Source organism: Bidens hawaiensis, unplaced genomic scaffold, assembly GCF_021521415.1.
Source record: "Bidens hawaiensis isolate Kalapana, Puna unplaced genomic scaffold, B.hawaiensis_p1.1 tig00031056_1, whole genome shotgun sequence".
In the NCBI taxonomy this organism is placed as follows: Eukaryota; Viridiplantae; Streptophyta; class Magnoliopsida; order Asterales; family Asteraceae; genus Bidens; species Bidens hawaiensis.
Window position 1 is genome coordinate 1 of NW_027495196.1, and position 22,100 is coordinate 22,100.

At 42.4% G+C, this 22,100-nt stretch overlaps 1 pseudogene across 1 annotated transcript; it reads left to right on the forward strand.

Moving 5' to 3' along the window:
* Window positions 1–1,280: 1,280 nt before the first annotated feature.
* LOC143581484 (alpha/beta hydrolase domain-containing protein WAV2-like) lies at window positions 1,281–19,040 on the forward strand (annotated as a pseudogene). Its single transcript, XR_013143829.1, has 8 exons — window positions 1,281–1,502; window positions 16,813–16,848; window positions 17,012–17,090; window positions 17,176–17,230; window positions 17,306–17,422; window positions 17,487–17,651; window positions 18,533–18,760; window positions 18,876–19,040. The product of XR_013143829.1 is annotated as an alpha/beta hydrolase domain-containing protein WAV2-like (transcript).
* The last annotated feature ends 3,060 nt before the right edge of the window (window positions 19,041–22,100 follow it).

Here is a 22,100-nt window from a genome sequence, read left to right on the forward strand (position 1 = left end):
GGGCTTGAGCCCATGGTCTTTCCTTTAATAACCCAAGTCCGTCATCCATATTACTTAACCCAACACAAGCCCATCTCATAACATCAAGTATTATCATATATGTCTTACCAAACTCTAATAGCCCTCAAATGGGTTATAAGATCTCATTTATTGATAAACACTTCCATTATCAAACTCTAATTTAATTTATCTTCTTTACATGTTCTTTGTTGTTGGTCTATCATCTCCATCGTCGGCTAACTTCCGATACTACCCACCATCGTCAACTACATCAACGCCTCTTTTTTCATTAGACAAGTGTTTGTGTTCATGTTTGTACATTTAAAAAAAATCAAGATGCTTGTGTTCGTTTATATTTGTTCGTTAAAAATCTAAAAAACCTAAACATCTCAACTGATAAAACCCAAACGTTAAAAAATATAATAAGAAACTAATATATATGTATTAAATTAAAACAAAACTACGTTAAAAAATAAAATAAATTATCATAAAATAGCAAAACGATCAAAATCAAAATTTTAAATAAACTCCCCCGTAACACGGGAGGATCAAACTAGTTATATATAAAATTGAATCTATAATATATATAAACGAAGACATAAAAATACTACGTGTCACGATAAGACATAAAAATATCTTATTTATTTTAAAAAAGATATATATATTATTTAAATTAAAAAACCAATTTTATAGTAAAAAAAATAAACGGGTCTTAGTCTCATCAAACCATAAATATATTATTAACTTTCATAAATATTATTTATAATTAAAAAAACCAATTTTATAGTAAAAAAAAATAAACGAGTCTTGGGTCTCATCAAACCATAAGTATATTATTAACTTTCATACATATTATTTATAATTAAAAAAACCAATTTTATAGTGAAAAAAATAAACGGGTCTTGGGTATTATCAAAACCATATAGCTTTTAAATTGGGTTATAATATCTCATTTATTTGTGAAACAATTTATGATCAAACCATAAGTATATGATTAACTTTTATACAATAAAAATATATAAATTCAAAAAAGTAAATAAATATTAAAACAAATAATATAAAACAACCCCCGTAATACGGGAGATAAAAACTAGTTAACATGTAAAACTAAATTAACCAATATTAAACGAGCCGATCCGGAGCCAAACTCAACTTCACAAATAAAGATGGAGTCGCGTAATTGAATAATAATAAGAAGAAATGAAGTGACAGCGAGTGGTCCAAACTCTCAACCATTAAAACGAATCCATCCACTCCACTGGTGTGTGTGAGAAGAAATAGAAAGAATAAGAATGGTGTACTCGAACATGAGCTTGGTGATCTACGGCGTAGGCGGCATAGTGGTTGCCGGAATGGCCTTGCTGGTGGCCTTCCAGGAGAAGCTCGTCTACGTCCCTGTCTTACCCGATCACTCCGGCTCATCTTCGAAGACGTCTGGCTGACGTCATCCGACGGCGTTCGCCTTCACTCGTGGCTTATCAAGTTCTCCCCTCAATGCACCGGTATCTCTGATTGTTTCACCGATTTAGTTTTTGAAGAAACGTGGATCTACTCACTGGTAGCAGATCTACTTTCCTCGGGTATGATTAAACTGTTTCACCGATGGTTCCTTTGAATCCGTGTTCTTCCACCTACAAAATGAACAGCGCCGTTACTTACCCCTCAGAAAGGGACAGAGGGGTCCTCTTTGGGGTAACCCTCCGGCGTGAGAATCAGTATCTTTGTGGAGAAGATAATAAAGTGTGAGTCAGTGAAATCTCAAGAGTATTGCTGAATCGCTGAATACTCTTGATTGTGTGACTGTGTGTTTTTCTGTAACTGACTGTGAGTGAATATAATTCAATATGATTGAATGTGATATCACTGCTTGTAACTGTCAATGATTGAGTGTGAATGAATGTGTCATCAAAGTGGAGTTGATGCTGTATTTATAGTGCTAGGGTTTCCACTGGCTGGGCTCAGCCTCGTTGGCCTCCTCCAATCGCACTGCGCCACGTGTCCTCTGGGACACCTGGCGCTTTCTCGTTGGTTGAAATCATGTGGTAGCACATGTGTCATGCTGAGTTGTCGACCTTTCATTTGGCAGCTGTCAACATCAGCATATTCTTACTCCTTAAAAAGATGCCTTCTAGAAGAGTGTCTGACGTGCACAATCAAGGTTGCCCTGATCCTGATTTGGATAAGGACGAGGTTGATTATGTGCACGTGTGATATGCGCCCATCCTGAGGATGCGCGAAGTCTTCTTTTTATTCTCACGCGCAGATATTTCATGCGCAGGTGTGATATGCACGAGCGTGTGATATGCGCCGCGCGCTGGTGCGCCACGCGCATATGTGACACGCGAGCATATGTGATGTGCAAGAGCATGCGATATGCGCCGCGCGCATATGTGATGCGCGAGCATATGATGCCTGAGCATGTTTTGTATGCGCGATGCGCCTGGGTTTTGGCTTTGTGCCTTCATAATGTCTTTATCTTGTGGGTTGACCCGCCTTGCTTGGTGTTGAGGCGGGTACATACCTCTTCAAGCCCCCCCAGTCTAATGTGTGTCTTATCTTGCGCGAGCGTGGTAAGATAGATATTAGACTCACTGAATTGTCCTTTTATAGGGGGTTTTGTCGTTTTCTTTGTTGTTTCCATCGTCGCGCGAAGTTCTATCCATTTGGTTGAAAACGAAAGGTCCAAACACGTGGTTGGTTGGTGATGACGTGCGCCGTAAACGTGTCAGACGTTTCGTGTGCTCGAGGTGCTACAGTTGCCTTTCACGTCCCCTCACACAGCTGTCTTGAACACGTGTCGCACTCGCATTGGTTAGTACCTGTGAGTGGGGGCGCGTCTCTGTTCCGTGGCAGGTCGGTTACATCTTTTTGTCCCCTCACACAGCTGTTAGGGACACGTGTCGCGCCGTCGTTGGGTTGCCCCTGCGAGTGGGGGCGCGTGAAACCCGATCAGCTGCCACATTTCTCTCTCCTGGGCCTATAAAAGCAGGCCCTTAGGAAATTTTTATCTTCATCTTCATTGTTGCTAAAATTCAAATTTCTGCTTTCACATTCTGATTTGAGTGTTTACATCGATTCGAATCCTCGATTATCGGCTATTACAGTTGTATGTCTGATAGTTCATACTCGTCTAGCCCTTCAATCACCTCCGTTGCCTCTCGAAGACGCCGTGTGAAATCTGTGGTGATGTCGACATTGAAGCAAAAGGGGAAGGGGAAGAAGGTTGTTGAGACCACATCGGAGGAAGTAGGGAGGACCAAGGCCACCAAAAGGTGGAATGAAATCCCCTGCAAATTGAAGCAGGCAGATCTCGACAACCTGATCACCTCTCAGGGCTTTCCCACCCTGTTTGGCTGCATGTTGCCTAGGTCCGGGCAAACGGCGGCGGACCCGCCTGCCGGCTATATATCCCTATATAGCCACTTTTTCTCCCACTGCAACCTTCGTCTCCCGATGACAAGGTTTGTGGGTGCACTGTTGAAGTTCTATGGGATTCACATATCCCAAGTCCATCCGTTTGGACTCGTGCGCGTGACTCACTTTGAGTTCATGTGCAAATCCCAGCGCGAGGAACCCACTCCTCGGCGCTTTCAATATTTTTATAAGGCCAAGATCCAAGACAATTGGATCTCTTTTATTCCTCGCAGTCAGAAAGTGAAGTGCTCCACTGTTTCATTCAAGAGCCTTCATGACTGGTCTGAGAGGTTTTTTTACATTAAGGCCGGTGTGATCCCCATCCGTATGACCATGCGCTCTATTACTTCTGCGCCTGCGGATGAGGGTGTCCTCAAGAACCCAACTGGCGCATGGGTTAAGAAACTGACCGCCGAACCATCCCCCGCGAAGAAAATTTGCGAGGAGGCGCTGGTTGGGGTCGGCATGAGCAGGCTCTGGGCCGACAGCGCGCTTGAGCCCGTTATCCAAGTCGACGGGTTGTGTAAGTTTTTTTTTTTTTTTTTTTTTTTTTTGTTTTTATATTTCCGCGAGCATCGTTCTTTTGCTGATATCATTTAACTTGGCTTTGCGCAGTCACCAAGGATTACATCCTTGCCGCTTATGATGAACATGTGGAGGGCGGCTCCGTCGAACTTGGCGCTGGGGAGGTTGGTTTCCCGGATCGCTTCGATGACCTGTTCATCCCAGTAGATCTGGATTTTGACTTTGACGGTGACGCGCCTGGTAAGTCTTCGCACTGCTGCTCATTCCTTTAGAATACCCAAGTTTATTAACATTTCTGTCGCTTGTTTTTGTAGATGCGCTTGAAAACTACGAGCTAGAGCTCGCGGAAGAGGAGGAGGAGGAAGAGGAGGCGCCTCTACTAAAGCGCAAAGCTAAGGGGAAATCTGGCGCAGGGGCCAGTAAGAAACAGAAGAAAGAGGACACCCCTGTCGCTCATCCCCATGCTCAAACGAAGGGACCTAAGGAAACCCAGGTGTTTACCACAAAGGTTTCTTTAGCTTCTCTGCCTGTGAGAGTGGGCAGACCTCCTGTCCACTTGAGGTATGGTGGCGTCGCCTCCTCCTTTCGCGCGGCTGAAGAGAGAAGCAGTGCCGCGCCTGCAACAGGTATACTTTATTTATCTTCATCTGGCTGATTTGTTATTAAACCTTTGCTCCTTTAAATGTTTGCAGAGGCAGCGACGGTAACAGATCAGCCGCAGGCGCCACAAGGTGCCACGGCTGCGCCGGGGACTCCATCGAAGTCCCCTGTTCTACCCTCTGAAAAGGGTAGAATGGATTTTATGGCGATGTTCGATGCGCGAACAGAATTGCGCCAAGGTAAGTTTTGCACATATGTCTTCTAAATTTTTCCCTTTGGAGTCAGTCATAAACAATTTTTCCTTGTTTATTTGTTCATAGGAGTTGTAGCTGGCGCAACAGTTGCTGGTGATACTCCCGGCGGCACTTCCGGCGCCGCTGGTTCTGGTCCTGCTCCTGCTAGTGCTGAATCTCCCCTTATTGGGATTACCAAGGAGCAGGAAACCGTATTGCGCGCCGAACTGGCGGCGTCGAGACCTCCCTCGCCTCCTCCTGCACGCAGCCCTCCCCGCGAGGCTGGTTTGGAGCCTTCCAGGTCGCAGGAGAAGAGGCCTGTTGAAGAAGACGAGGAGGACGAGGGGGTTCAAGTTGAAGACTCCTTGGGAGACCGCGCCAGCCCTGCGATGCCGCAAGTGTTCGCAGCGCAGACCTCTGGTGGGGCTGGCGCTGACTTTCCTGCTTCATCCCCGCAGGTATGTATTGATTTGTTGGTCCGCTGCGCGTATCTCCATATAAGTATGTTTTATGACTTAGAACTTTTCCTGTGTTTTGCAGGAAGGTGTCCCCGTTTACCGCCCGAGATGGAATATTAATGAAGAGAGTTCCTTTCAATCCATGGGCGTATGCGAGGACTTCTGGGCTCATGCCGTGCCTCCTACTGAAAGGAGGTATCAGGAGGAGCGCACCCGCGCGGACTTGCTGAACGACCATGTTTTCGCTGGGTCGGCTTTCTTCGCTGCTTCCCAAGAGCTTCGTCGTGATTATGTTAAAGTACGCGACGCTCTTGTGGAAGCCCAGCGAGAGGCTAAGGTGGCCGCCTGGAACCTGTCTGATGCTCGCGCGCGAGCTGAGAAACTCCAGGCGGAGCTCAGTGAAAACAGAGCAAGTGCCAACACCGCATACATCAAGCGCGGGCATGAGCTCCAAGCTGCGCGGGAGAAGCAGCAGTTGGCGGAGGCCGAAGTTGCCAAGTACGCGCGCAGAGTGCGTGTCTTGGAACAGCAGGCCGAGGCGCGTGACCAAGCTATCGTCCAGAGTATCACTGAGAAATCATCACTGGAGAGCGAGGTTGCGCGCCTGAAAAGGGATTTGGCGGCCGCGCAGGCCGATAGAGATGAGGCCTTAGCGACGGCGGCGTCTAGCCAGGAAGCACTTGGTGCTGCGCAGGCGGAGAAAGAAAAAATTTTGGCGGCAGCAGCGTCTGATAAGGAGGAACTAAAAAAGACTAAGGAAACTGTTGAGTTATTAAACTCTCAGGTTCCTGCCCTCGAGACGTCTGTTGCTGGCCTCGCGCAGGATCGCCAATGGCTGGTGTCACAGGGCATGGCTCGGTGCGCTTTGGCGATGAAATATTCCGCCGAGTTTCAAGCCCTTGTGATGGACTGCAATGCCGCCGCGCGTTTGGTGGGCCGAGCTGAAGGGTTTACGGATGGGTATGAATATGGCATGTTGAGGAAGAACCCATCCGAGTACCCTTACAAGAGCGATGCGGCCTGCGCGGACATGGCCGCGGTGGGGGAAAAGTATATGAATACTCCCATCCCCATCCTTATGCAGGTACCTTGATCATAATGAGTTTTTCTTGACTAACTTTTCTAAGTGTTTTGTACTCATTACTTTTCTAATGATTTACAGATAGCTGCGCTTGCTGACCAGCCCGACCTCGGCGCGCTAAAGAAGTTGCTTGATGATTGCGAGAGGGCTGGTGGCGATGATGGTGGCGCGGGGGATGTTGCCCCTGCCAGCGGCTCTGGCGCGGCGAAAGAATCTGCTCGTGACACCGTTGTGATCGAAGACTCCAATGAGGAGGAAGAACTTGACTATGGTCAGTTCGGGGATGAGGAGCAGACCGCGCCAGATGCTGCGGGAGATGATGAGGGTGATGAAGCGGCTGACGTCGACGTGGAGACTTGAGAAGCCCTTCATCAAATTTTGTATATTTATTTTTTATACTTGTAATTTATAACTCATCATACTTGTAAATTTCGATCCAATGGAATGAAACTTGTTCTCTCGTTTTCATATCTTGCGCATTTCCATTCATCTCTTCATGTTTGGTTGTATAGATATAAGATATGCTTGCACGTTAAAATAAGAACAAGGTTGTATGGAAATTATTCACTTAACCTCTGTTCTATTTTGTTTGTGGTTCTCGCAGTATGTTGCTCATGCTGACCTGCGCGCTAACTTGTCGTTATTTTCTTTTTCGCGCGTCGTTGTCGCGCGGGCTGGAAGTATGAGTTTAGCCATTACATGTCAGCTTGTGTTACTCAGATATCCACTATGATTCCGCGCGCGGCCTCGACCTGAGACCTTAACATGATATGGCATGTACTTTGCCTTAGTTGTGTTTAAGGATTTTTATGATCAGGCTGCGCGGGATGTAAGATGGATGTTTGTGAGTGTTTTGAGCTAAGGCTCTTTGTTTTGGGCTAAGGCCCTGACGTTTTTAGAGTTAAGACTCATTAACGTGTTTGAGCTAAGGCTCGTAAGTTTGGGCTAAGGCCCTGACGTTTTAGAGTTAAGACTCGTTAACGCGTTTGAGCTAAGGCTCGCGCATGTATGTTTTACTTCGCTTTATTTTGTTTTGAAGTCAATATAGTGTTGTCATATTGTTCCAATTTAATAAAGGAAGTGTGAAACATGTATGCAAAGGTAATAGAACAAATATTGAAAGATAGCGCGAATCATCATTCATGATGGCTTAAAAGCCTTCATTACAAATTTGAACTTTTACATGAAGCATTTTCTAAGTTGTGCCGCGTTCCACGAGCGCGGTATCTTTTTTCCATTCAAATCTTTTAAAGCGTACGCGCCTTTCCCCAAATCTTCTGAAATTTGATAAGGTCCCTCCCAATTGGGGGACATTTTTCCTGGGGGTATTGCGCGACTAGCTTCATTGTTTCGAAGGACAAAATCATTTTTCTTGAAGTGGCATTCTTTAACGCGCTGATTATAATATTTTTCCAGCTTTTTCTTGTATCTGGCTTCATTAATGATAGCCGCTTCTCTGCGCCCTTCAAGCAAGTTAAGGTCCAATCTTCTTTCGCGCTCGTTATCAGTTTTGCTCATCATGAGTACCCTATGGGATGGGCATCCAATTTCTGCTGGGATCATAGCCTCTGTCCCATAGGTTAGGCTGAACGGGGATTCGCCATTGCTAGTTTTGCTTAATGTCCTGTGCGCCCACAGGACATTAGGTAACTCTTCGACCCAAGAATGGGATTCTCCCTCCAACCTTTTCTTCAGCCCATTTAGCAAACTTTGATTCGCGCGCTCCACTTGACCATTCCCCTGAGGGTGGTAGACGGATGTGAAGATTTGGTTGATGTGCAATTCTCTGAGCCAGCTTGATATCTTCCTGTCAGTGAATTGTTTGCCATTGTCGCTCACAATTTCCATTGGAAGGCCAAAACGGCAAATGATGTGGCTCCAGATAAATTGCTTCATCGCCTCAGCTGTGATTTTTGCTAGTGGCTTGGCCTCAACCCATTTTGTGAAATAGTCTATCGCCACTACCAAAAATTTCACTCGCCCTTGCGCTTGCGGCAGGGGCCCTACAATATCAATGGCCCATTTGTGGAAAGGCCATGCGGAGGTGACTGGAATCAAGTTGTTCTTTGGACGCATGGTGTTTGGCGCGTAGCTCTGACATGCCTTGCATTTTTGGATTTCTTTTAGCGCATCCAAGTACATGCCTGGCCAATAGTAGCCTGAGCTCATCGCCTTGGCAACCACCATGCGCGGGCCAGCGTGAATTCCACAGATTCCTTCATGAATCTCCCTAATCACATAGGTTGCTTCTTCAGCATCCAGGCACTTCATGAGCGGTCCAAGATAAGAGCGCCGATATAATGTACCATCAAGTAATTCATAGTTCTATGCCTTGTGTCTTATCTTTCTCGCCTGTGCGCGATCGTCCGGTAACTTCCCCTTCATCAGGAATTCTGTTATTGGAGTTATCCAGGATGAAGGGGTTGTATGAATTACAAGGACCGATTGCGTTTGCACTGACGGGCTGCTCATTACCTCCACCCTGACATCTTTGCCAAAGTGATCAAAATTAGTTGATGCCATTTTACTCAACGCGTCAGCGGACTTGTTTTCGCTGCGCGAGATGTGTATTATTCTGAAGAAGTCAAACTGCTCAACGAGCTTTTTTGCCTGCTCTAGATACAGAGGCATTGTGTTCTCCTTGGCGTCATATAGGCCGTTGACCTGAGCAGCTACCAAGTAAGAATCAACATGCGCCTCTAGTCTTTTAACCCCAAACTTGCGCGCGATGCGCAGACCAGCCAGCAGGGCTTCATACTCAGCCTCATTGTTGGTACTCTTGAAGTCCAACCTGATAGCATAAGTATATTCACGATTATCAGGGTCCATCAGTTTGAGGCCTGCGCCGGACCCTTCGCTGTTGGAGGCTCCATCAGTGAATAGCCTCCAAACATCTTCTTCATCATTTGCTCGCGGAGGATCTACCTCGCGCTGAGCTTCTTCAATCTTTCCGTCTGGGATTTCCGTGATGAAATCCGCCAAAACTTGACCCTTTATCGCTGGACGGGGCTTATAAGTGATCGTGTGTTCACCTAATTCCAGCGCCCACTTTGTCAGCCTTCCGGAGAGCGCGGGGCGTCGCAAAACTTGCTGGATGTTGTAACCAGTCAGAACTTCAATAGGATGACCATTGAAGTATCTATGGAGCTTGCGCGACGCGTGTGTTAGTGACAAAACTAACTTTTCCATTATGGAATAGCGCGTCTCAGGGTCTGTGAGCACCCGACTCACATAGTATATCGGCGTTTGTATCCCCTTGCGATCCACCAATAATACTGCGCCGATCGCGCGGTCTCCTGCTGACAGGTACAATGTAAGGGTCTCGCCAGGAAGTGGAGCTGTGAGCGCTGGCAATTTAATGAGACATTCTTTTATCTCAGTGAAAGCTTGCTCAGCCTCAGGCGTCCACTTGAATTGGCTCTTCTTCAAACAGTTCCTCAAGGTGTTAACGAATGGAGTAGATTTGCTGGCGTGGTTCGCTAGGAACCTGTTGATTGACACCAATCTACCATTCAGCTTCTGAACCTCTTTCATGGTGGATGGTGAAGGCATGTCAAGGATGGCTTCCACCTTTTCAGGGTTCACCTTGAAACCATCCTTAGTGACCATTACACCAAGAAATTTCCCCTCTTCTGCGCCGAAAGTACATTTGCTCGGGTTGAGCTTCATGTTAACCTCCGTTAGGCGCTGAAGGGTTTCCTCGATGTCTTTGAGCATTTGTCTCTCCTCCCTGCTCTTGATCACCAAATCATCGACGTAGACTTCTAGATTTCTTCCGATTTGTTCACTGAAAACCGAATCCATAAGTCTCTGATAGGTTGCGCCCGCATTTTTTAAACCAAAGGGCATTTTTGTGTAACAAAAAACACCCTTGTCGGTTCTGAAGGCCGTCTTGTCTTCATCCTGTGGTGCCATTTGAATCTGGTGATAGCCTTTATAGGCATCCAGGAAACATTTGAGCTTGAATGGCGCCACGGAGTCCACCTTTGCGTCGATGTTTGGGAGGGGGTAACAATCTTTCGGACATGCTTTGTTGAGGTCCTTGAAGTCAATACACATTCTCCATGACCCGTTGCTTTTCTTTACCATCACAGGATTGGCTACCCATGTCTGGTATCGAATTGGGCGGATGATGTTTGCGCGCAACAGGTCCTCCACTTGCTCATTCATGGCCTTCGCCTTTTCATCCCCCATGATTCTCTTTTTCTGTGCAATTGGCTCCACCGACTTAAACGTGTTAAGAGAATGTTGCGCCAAGTCTCGCGGGACCCCCGTCATATCGGAGTGTTGCCACGCGAAAACCGACGTGTATTTTGTAAGCAACTTTTTCATTCTCAATCTCGTTTCGTCTGAAATGGTTGCGCCAATTGTGACCGTTTGCTCTGGGAATTTTGGGTTTAAAATCCACTTCTCTGGCGCATTGTCGGCCATTGTAAGTTTCATTCTCCCTTCCCGCGGCGTGCTTGTCACTGCGCACAAATGATCGCGGTAAACAAATGCTACGCCTGTTGGTGTAGGGATCCCCAATGCGCCGTGCGCTGGCGACGGTACAGCATTAAATTGGGCAATCGTTCCCCTACCCAGGATCATATTGTGGCATGACGTGGTGGGCAAGACCAAGAAGTTGACAACTTCGGCTCGCTTGTGCTCATCATCCCCCATAGTTAGTTCAAACTGAATCTGGCCTAGGGGATGTATGATTTCATTTGAGACACCACAGATCGGTGCGTTCACAATTTCGAGCCGCGCTTGGTCTGCCGGGTCTAACTTTCTGAAACACTGCTCATACATAATGTCAGATTCGCTTCCAGTGTCCACCAGGACCTTTGACACTTCGTAATGAGCAATGTGTGTGGTAATGACTAGAGGACTGCTTATTGAAGGGCCTCCCCTGATTCTTGGGAAGATGACTTGCTGCTCGCGCCAATCTCCGTGAATTTGCGCGCTTCTCTTTCTTGACGTCTGCCCTTGTCGTCCCCCCTCAGCCACACAGATTCTTTTGTACTTCTTGCTGGCAGAGGCTCCCTCCGGTTGCTCATCTTCTATTCTTTGGTTTTTTACCAAGTGAGCCAGCCTGCCCGACTTTACATCCTTCTCGATCGCATCCTTTAAATGATGGCATGCGTCGGTGTTGTGGCCCGGGGACCTGTGAAATTCACAATATTTGCCACTGTTTTGCGGTCCCTTGTAGTGTAGTTGTTTGGGAGGCTTGAATTGGACATTCTCAGTACTTAACACCTGTGAAGGTGTTTTAGTGAGGGGAGTCCATATTCTTGGCAGAGGTCTGCTGGGATCTCTGCCGCCCTCCCTCTTGTCACCCTCCCCGTGTTTACGAGCATCCTTTTGGGGCTGGGGTGAGCTTGGTTGCGCTTGTTTTTCCGCGGAAGAAAAACTTGTTGGCTGCAACCTGGACCATACAGAGTTCTGTTTGGGCCTCTTCTCTTTGCTGCGCGGTGATTCAGCCTGATGCGCTCTTTCTCTTGCCCTATCTTGGCCAATCTGTTTCTCATTTCTCGCGAAAACTCGCGATGCCTCCATTAACTTGGCCCACGTGGTGGGCATACCATCTTTGCTTACGAGAGCTCGTCGTAACTGATCACTGCGCGCGCCTTGTATAAAGGCCACGCGCAGGAGCTGCTCAGTTATGCCCCCGATTGCCAGGGACTCCTGATTGAAACGAGTGATGTAATCTTCAATCGTTTCATCATTCCTGCGTATGCAGTGCATGATGTCATCAGGATCGCGCGTGTGCCTGCGCTGCTGTACGAAGTGGGCTTGGAACTTTTCTAATAGTTCCTCGAACCCATCAATTTGCCCTGTCGGCAAGCTTTCGAACCATACCCGCGCAGCACCCGTGAGGCAGCGAGCAAACATATGACACCATGTTGGCATCGTCCAGCTCTCTAGGTTTCCCGTGTTATAGAAACCCTGCAAAAAGTCATCTGGATCTGTTGTGCCATCATATTTGCCCAGACCACTTGGCATCTTGGTCTTGTGCTGGATGGGAGCCTGCGCGATGCGCGCAGTAAACTTTGAGTGTTTTACCAGGATGGCTGGTCTGTAGGGTGTGGTTACGTCAACTTGCCCTCTGACCGGTGGGCTGTATGGCATGTGCAGATCCAGATCTGCTCTGGCCCCAGGCGCCATGTTCACAGGCGCGCGGAGCTGCGAGCCTCCTGCATGAGTATCCCTTGTCTTCCTCATGCTATGCACTTCTTCATCACTGAACTCAGTGTGTGCAGTGTGAACAGAATGCCCTTCTTCCGGCGCGCGCGGCCTTTTTGTAGGCTGCTTATCAATCGCTTGCCTTTGTGTTTGGTCGGCTAGCTTCTTCTGTTTGATCATTTCAGTGTACTTTTCCATCAGACGCCGCTGCTCATTTATGAGCCATTCATTCGGATCGTTTGCTTCATCTTCTGGACCCATTGGTCCTTTCAGCTTCGCGCCGGCCATATTTTGTAACGTGTGATCGTCTGGAGGAGTTTCAGTCTGGCCGTGAGGGGTTGTGACGAAGGGACGATTGCTGGTGGTACGCGTAGAATCACGCGGAACCCTCAGAACCTGCTGTCCGTCGTTAACACCCTCACGTTCAATATCCTCCAGAGCTTGATCAACGTTACGAACTCCAGAAACCATGGTGATTGATTTTTTTTCGTAGATCTGGATGAGATCTGATTGCCGTTTGTAACAGTGGATGGCGCCAATGAAGAAACGTGGATCTACTCACTGGTAGCAGATCTACTTTCCTCGGGTATGATTAAACTGTTTCACCGATGGTTCCTTTGAATCCGTGTTCTTCCACCTACAAAATGAACAGCGCCGTTACTTACCCCTCAGAAAGGGACAGAGGGGTCCTCTTTGGGGTAACCCTCCGGCGTTAGAATCAGTATCTTTGTGGAGAAGATAATAAAGTGTGAGTCAGTGAAATCTCAAGAGTATTGCTGAATCGCTGAATACTCTTGATTGTGTGACTGTGTGTTTTTCTGTAACTGACTGTGAGTGAATATAATTCAATATGATTGAATGTGATATCACTGCTTGTAACTGTCAATGATTGAGTGTGAATGAATGTGTCATCAAAGTGGAGTTGATGCTGTATTTATAGTGCTAGGGTTTCCACTGGCTGGGCTCAGCCTCGTTGGCCTCCTCCAATCGCACTGCGCCACGTGTCCTCTGGGACACCTGGCGCTTTCTCGTTGGTTGAAATCATGTGGTAGCACATGTGTCATGCTGAGTTGTCGACCTTTCATTTGGCAGCTGTCAACATCAGCATATTCTTACTCCTTAAAAAGATGCCTTCTAGAAGAGTGTCTGACGTGCACAATCAAGGTTGCCCTGATCCTGATTTGGATAAGGACGAGGTTGATTATGTGCACGTGTGATATGCGCCCATCCTGAGGATGCGCGAAGTCTTCTTTTTATTCTCACGCGCAGATATTTCATGCGCAGGTGTGATATGCACGAGCGTGTGATATGCGCCGCGCGCTGGTGCGCCACGCGCATATGTGACACGCGAGCATATGTGATGTGCAAGAGCATGCGATATGCGCCGCGCGCATATGTGATGCGCGAGCATATGATGCCTGAGCATGTTTTGTATGCGCGATGCGCCTGGGTTTTGGCTTTGTGCCTTCATAATGTCTTTATCTTGTGGGTTGACCCGCCTTGCTTGGTGTTGAGGCGGGTACATACCTCTTCAGTTTTGTTAGGGTTTGTATGTGTCTGATTTAGGTGTATTGCTGAATTAGGGTTCGGTTAATAACCAAAATTAAGTTTAGACAACTTGAGAATACATGAAATGGATGTATTCATACATGAAATGGATATATAAATACATGAAATGATGGTATAAATGCATGAAATGGTGGTATAAATGCGTGAAATACATGAAATCGAAGTATAAAAGCTAGAAATATGTGAAAATATGAATTGCTCGGTTCGGTTTATTTGGTTATTGGTTAATTTTGGTTCGTTTTCGCCAGTTTTTTGGTTCAGTTAACGGTTTGTGGGTTCAGTTATTGCTCGCCACTTGAATTAGGGCTTATTTGTGTTTGAACTGTGTGTAATTTAGGTATGTTGATGAATTAGGGCTTATTTGTGTTTGAACCGTCTGTGATTTAGGTATGTTGTTGAATTAGGGCTTATTTGTGTTTGAACTGTGTGTGATTTAGGTATGTTGTTGAACTAGGGTTTATATGTGTTTTGTTGATGATGAACTTGTACAGATGATACTGATTACAATTTGTTGACCTGATCAGTGGCCAGACCTCAGTAAACCTAGATAGTTTTTGATTTGAATCAGATCATATGAAGATGCTTATGATATAGGATCAAAATTAGTTCTCACCATGTGTAGCTGAGTACAAGATCAAGATGTAGGTTATGATAGAACTTTGTTTGCAAGGATAGAAGTTTTAGTTCTCGCATAGCAATTTTCATATTCAGTGTTTAATTGTGTCCCCAAGCCCAAGTTTGACTAGGCTCAAGCTCAGCTCGTTTGGACTTACAAGAGCTCAAACTCGGCTTGTTCCGAGCTCTGTTTCTAAATTTCGAGCTCGAATTATTAGATTGAATATGAACAGGCTTGGAATATGAGCAGACATGGGATATGAATAGGTTACAGGGTTTCATGATTATGTTACCTATATATATCCCTGTAACTTTTAAGATTAAGAAAATACAAAAAATTACAATTACTAAGTTTAACTTGGATCGTGAGTCATTTTTTCAAGTTTGGGCTCGGCTTGTTTATTCTTTGGTAATTAATTTATATATATTTTTTATGTTATATTGTTTGAGAAAAATTTTAATGAACCTAAGCTAGGCTCAAGCTCGTGTGCAGGATCTTAAACGAGCCAAAGCTTGGCTTGAGCTAGGCTGTCTAGTGTATATGCTTTATTTGTGTTAAAGCAAATAGGTAATATATATAGGTAATATAATGCTAGAAGTCCAAAAGTGTTAAAAACTTAAAAATATATTAAGCTCGACGAGCCTAAACGATCCTTCCATACAAGGCTCAAGCTCGGTAACTAAACCAGCAATATTTGAGACTCGAGCTTAATAATTATGCTTTATTTGGGTTTTTTATGATGATGACCTATTAGGGATGATACTGATTATAGTTGATTGACTTAAATTGAATCAGATCATATCAAGACGTCTATAATACAGGAAAGAAATTAGTTCAGTATGTGTAGCTGAGTACAAGATCAAGATTGGGTTTTTGACAGAACTTCGTTTGCATAGGGGTGACCAAATATTGGTTCGGTTTTATACATCACCGAAACCAATAACTGATAATCGATTTTTGGAATATCCATAATCGAAACCGATAACTGAAATCATTTCGGTTAGTATGCCAGTTTTCGGTTTGGTTAATAGATCGGTTAATAACCACATCAAACCTTGGCTAAAATTTTAAACTTAACATAATGAACCAACCAACTTTTTTGCTTAAAATACATGAGATGGAGGTGCAAAATCTTCGAATATGTGGATGTATAACATCTAGAAATATATGAAAATGAGGGCGTAAAAGATAGAAATATATGAAAATATGAGAGGTTCGGCTCGGTTTCGGTTAACCGAGGGTACACAAAAAGAAACCGTAACCGATTTTCGGTTAATTCGGTTTTTGGTTAATCCGTTTTCGGTTAATTCAGTTCCGGTCAATTTCGGTTCGGTTTCGTCAGTTAAACAGTTTGGTTATTCCTCACCCTTTTGCAATGCTTATAATTTAGTATTTAGCAGTTTATTTTGCCAGGAAGTATTGTTTGCTGATAATAATGTGTTTAACTGTTTGTTTATGTTTTTACTTTGGGTTTTCTAGTAACTGAAAGAGTGATTTAGTTGGCATACATCAAAGTCTATTTTAATATCATGTATTCACTATCTTTTTGTATAATTATCCCATTTGCTGACAATGCTTGTTTTCCTAAGTATTGATGTATGCAAGCATAGGGGTATTTGGATTAATCATAATATAATCCTTTTTTGTTGTTTTGTTATGTGGCAGCATACTTATAATTGTCTCATTTGCTAACAAGGCTAGTTTTCCTAAGTATTGAAGTATGTAGGCAACTAGGCATAGGGGTAGTTGGATTAATATAATCCTCTTTTCTTGTTTTGTTATTTGGTAGCATAACTGTGATTTAATCAACTTTATGAATTATTGGTTGTTTTAAATATATGCATGCTACTAATAAATGATACCAGCTAAAATGCTAAGTATGAACTTCAGTGTAACTCAGTAATTGATACTATAACAACTAACAAGTCATATCAAAATTTATTATCTTGTATGTTTATACGTTTTTAGAAGTTATAACTACACTTAGCTTAACAAGTTGTGTTTGGTATTAGTTTTTTTCTCATCTTTGTCTCTACTAATACAAAATCTTAAAATGCATTTGCCTTTCTTTACTAATGTATTAATGATTCTTTAGTTAAGCTTTTTCCATCTTCATTTTCGAGATTAAAAGTATCAGTGTTTGATTTGCAGGCCCAACTATTCTCTTTTTCCAAGAAAATGCCGGAAGTATCCTTATTGCTGTCAGTTGCAAATAATACGTGTTTCCGAGTTTTATTGCAAATGATATGTGTTTTTCCAAGGAAATGCTGGAATTTAATTTTCTTTTCTTGTTATAATAAGCCTGATTCTGATTAAATTGATTATTGGATCCCTGACTGATGATTTATAGATATTGCTCATCGTCTTGAAATGGTGCGCATCATGTTACAAAATTTGCACTGCAACATTTTCATGCTTTCTTACAGAGGGTAGATAACTTTTTCTTGTTTTATACAATATTATCAACATGTTTTCTGTTTCTCTAATCAATGTTTGTGTTTGGACAATGAATAGTTATGGCGCTAGTGATGGTTATCCTTCTCAACAAGGAATCATTAAGGACGCACAGGTTTTCTTTTATAACAATATTATTATATAATTTCTTCTTTTTTTTTTGGTTTATTTAAACTCTTTATCTACGTAGGCTGCACTAGACCATCTGACTCAGAGAACAGACATAGACACATCTCAAATAGTAGTATTTGGAAGGTCTCTCGGTGGTGCTGTCGGTACTGTTGTTGCTAAAAATAATCCAGATAAGGTAAACCTGTTAACATTTGTGTTGAGTTTAAACATTTTGTATCATATGTGTTTCAACATTGCAGGTGGCTGCATTGATATTGGAGAACTCTTTTACTTCAATTCTAGATATGGCTGGTGTTCTGTTACCATTTTTGAAGTATTTTATCAGTGGAAGCACATCTAAAGGCCTTAAAGTTCTTAATTTTGTGGTTCGTTCTCCTTGGAACACCATTGATGCAATTGCAGAGGTAAAGCTATCAGTAATTTTTGGTCACTCTGTGATTGCCTCTAATACTTAATTATGCTTATGTGCTTCTTGTTCGTGTTCGTTTGTTTAACTTTAACTAGACAAACGATCAAACATGAACTGCATGAAAAGGGTTTCTTGTTCGTGCTCACTCATTAAGAAAATGAGCGTGTTCGTGTTCGTCTATGTTTGTTAACAGTATAAACGAACAGTGCACGAACGAACGTAACAGAACATTGAGCGAACATAACTGAGCTAAAACCAATTAAAAGTAAATGTGAACAACAATGTGTTGGGCCTAATAAGTTATTAAAACTAGACTAAATTGCAATGGGCCTATAAACTTTAATTGAATATATTAACGAACCTAAACGCACAACTTGAACAAATGTGAAATAACGAACGTAAATGAATGCACACATACAAATCTAAATGAACAAATGTAAATGAACGTTGATGAACATAAATGAACAAACGAGACGTGTTCATGTGTTCGCTTAACTAAATGAACAAAAAAGTTGTTGATGTTCGTTTTTTATAAAATAAATCAACTTCCAACGAAGGTTCATGAACGGATTCTTGAACGTTTGGTTCCATGTATAGGCCTATTATTTAACTAGCCTTTTCATGGCCTAACAAATATAAGGGGTGTATGTTACTATTAAATTGAAAAATAGATTAAAAAAGTATTTATTATTCTTAAGAATATCTGTTGCTCTTTATGATGAGATTATCATAAAAGTTGAACGCCAATGATATGCCAATAGTTTTAGGCTCATTTTGAAGGTATTGAAGAAAACTTAATGATGTAATTTGTTTAATGAAATATCTGTTGTTTTTTTTTTGGTTATATTCTTAATATGGAAATTATTCGGTACACAGGTTAAACAGCCAATTCTTTTTCTTTCTGGATCAAGAGATGAAATGGTTCCACCATTTCACATGGAGATGTTGTATGCAAAAGCAGCTGCACATAACAAAAAATGCATTTTTGTTGATTTTCCAACCGGCATGCATATGGACACTTGGCTTGCTGGTGGTGATCATTATTGGAAAACCGTTAGGACGTTTATTCAGCGAATGTTTTGGAAAAAGGCGACAAAGGAAATGGTATGTCTTAACTTTGATTAATCTTCATATGATTTGCTAGTAATTAGTACAAAGCATGATGATTTTTGTGTTACTATCACTTAGAATTTGTTTTTTTTTTATTTTAACTCTTCAGATTCCGAATCCAGTGACTACGTGAGATAAAGAGGACTTGTATTTGTCTTGTTTGTTGACATTTGCAGAGATCAAAAGCTCGTTGTGATCGACCGGATGATGCACAAATCAGAATATACATCAGATTTTTGTGCTACTTTTTTTTACCTCACTGAATGAACATGATCTAATTTGTTAACATTTGAATAGTTTCATTTTGTTTGTAGAATTACAAGTATTGTGATCTATAAGTAGAAATCCAGTTGCATATTATTTTTGCATGTTTCTTGAACTGAAAGCTGCCTTTGAAAAAAAGCAGTGGTCTGGTATTGACATTTATTGAATATTTTGCAAAGTGAGGCACATATCCCTACAAATTTCATAATATTACATTTGTTACTTTTTTTTCTTTCTAAATGGTAATAATTGCCGATTTTAATTAAACCTTATTTTAGATCAAAGCCACAATTATTTCTTTGTTGAGAATATGTTTTGCAGTGATTATCAAATCGATTTTTTAGTTCCAAGTAGAGAACTAAGGGACGGCGGGGATGAGCAAATGATACGGGGTATTGATATTGTACCGGTACCAAATCATAAACTTTAGGTCCAATTTTTGAGGTATCAAGATCGTTAGTAATTTACCCGGTTTTTGCCAATATAATTTGTATATCATTTAAATCTACTTTTTAAAGTAAGTAGATAGTGCTATAAACAAGGTTTTATCGGATAAGCTGAATGTGTACAATTTTACCTATGGCTGGCAATTTAGACATGATACATGACGCGAACCTACACGACTTTAAAATGTATCAAGTATGGCGTTAATAGGTTTTGTGTACTAAACAGGTAGACACGAAACGACATGTTAATTTTTGTGTCTAAACATGTAAAGATATATAATATAATATGTTATATGTCCTAAATAGTTAACACTAAATTTTTATACCAGACAATTGAACACGGCGTAAATCATTCCAATCCAATATAAGCAGACGGTATACAAAATCTTCTTTGATTTTCCCTCTCCGGTAGTTCAGTGGTTTCCCTCCACATCTTTGGTAGTCATAGCCCTTCGATTCTTCGGTCTACTTCCCCACATCTTTGATTCTCTGGCAGTTCGGCCTCCTTGCAGTTATAGTGATGCCACCAGTATTAATAGGTTCATGTCTTATCATGTATACATGGTATTAATAGGTTCGTGCTCGGGTTTGGGATGCAAGTACACGATAAGTTTTTGTGTCGTGTACATGTATACATGTTTCGTGTTTGTGTTTTATCGTGTACGGGTATGTCCCAACCCTGATTTTACATACTATAATAAAATAACTTATAAATACCTCTTAAAAAATTAAATTTGACGTGGATAACTGAAATATTATTACGTAATTAAACGGTAAGACCACTTGCTACGGGGCGCCTAAGAGGGTGAAGGCGGGCGCCGTTGGGCGCTGAACACCACCAAGGGGCGCCCTTGGTGGTGGGGTGCGATGGTGCCGATCGTTGGAACGCCCGGCGCGGAAGAAGAAAACAAGTGTCCCCCCTCTCTCCAACAATTCTCTCCATCTTTCACACACACACATATACATACATATGCATATATATATATATACTATATTAAAAAGCATATAGCAAGGACACAATAGTAATTTTACATAAAACTCTTAAAATTAAGAGTTTTACAACTTTTATAGCAAGATGTACAACTCACAAAAGGCAGACTACCTACCACTTGAAACACCAGCTTTAAACCCTAATAACATCCCATTTCAAAATTCCTCTCTGATTCAAATGGCTTCTGAGACTCAGGCTCTCTGATTCATGAAACTCTTCCTTCGTTCTCTCTCTCAGTACCAAAATCAATCATCTTTGCATCTTGCTTCACGCTGATCTAGGGAATGTTTTGTTCGGTTCACGGGTTGATTTATGAGGTTTGAAGATGATGTGAGAAGCTTCATGATGCTCTGTCCACATACACCGTTGAAATTAAAGGTTAATCGTGTTTAATTATTTGAAATTCGTGTTTAATTTACGATTTAAAATCTGGATTTAGAAGGTATGAGAAGCTAGGATGAAGGCTGCATTATTTGGGGACTGGAATGTGTGGTTTTGGTGATAACTGTAAGTATAATCAATCCAATTTAACCTTTATTCACCGACTTTGTAATCAATCCAGCAGCCGCGTTTATGGCATCCGTTGGCTTCATCTTCAGCACACTCATCTAGAAGGATGCTTCTTGACCGTCTGATGTTGACAATTCAAATCTTACGGGTTTTATGTCCCAACCGTGAGCGTGGTCATAATAGCATACGCCCCGTCCCAACCGCTTGGAGAATCTTCCGAGGTGTATTCTGAATGATAATGTGTAGATATCGGGTGGGAGGTGGAACTTTACAGAACCGTCTACTTCAAACCACCATATTTGCTGCAAATAAGCTACAATGTTGAACCTGCAGCAGAATCAGTATGGTCCTCCTTACTGTTAAGACTCATGTGGATTTGGGTTAGATGTTCCCTCTAATTAATAGAAGGCTCCAAGTCAACTAAAAACAGAAACGGGTTAAGCAGGTCAAATGGGTTGATCGTCACCCAAAGTGTTATCTGTTATCAAACATTTTCAGCCTCTTAGATCTGTTTTATCTAAAGAAACTATATTTTTAGTTTTTTTTTGTAAGCATATTTAGCATATTAACTATTTATAAAACATTAAAAAAACATGACTAAAAAAGGTTAAAAGGGTGGACCGAGCGCATTTTGACCCACAGTTAAAAAAATCTATTTTAACCTGTTTCCTAACCCGCCTATTTGGCAATCTCAACTAAATTATGAGATAACAAACACTTTCTGCACCCTTCAGAAGTTAGAACTTAGTATATACCCTATTTATTTAACAAGTTTTAAGGTCTCAATCAAAACTGAAACAGTTTTATGGGAACACTTGTAAAATAACATATAGTCGAAACCTACAAAATCACAGCATAAGAGTAGCTCACAATAGTGTTTCTTTACTTTTTAAAAAACTTTTAGTATGTTTGAAATATTTGAATCACATATTTATAATGTTTGTGAATCAGTAAACAAAGCGTGCATATGCATGTATATATATCATGTTTAAAGCATACATGTGTTTACCATTAAACGTCGTATTTTATGCAAGCCTAGGGTAGCTAACAATCGTTGCTGTAGGGTGGACAATTGAACAATGGGCATGTATTTTGGCAGTTAGTTTTGCGACAACAACGTTTT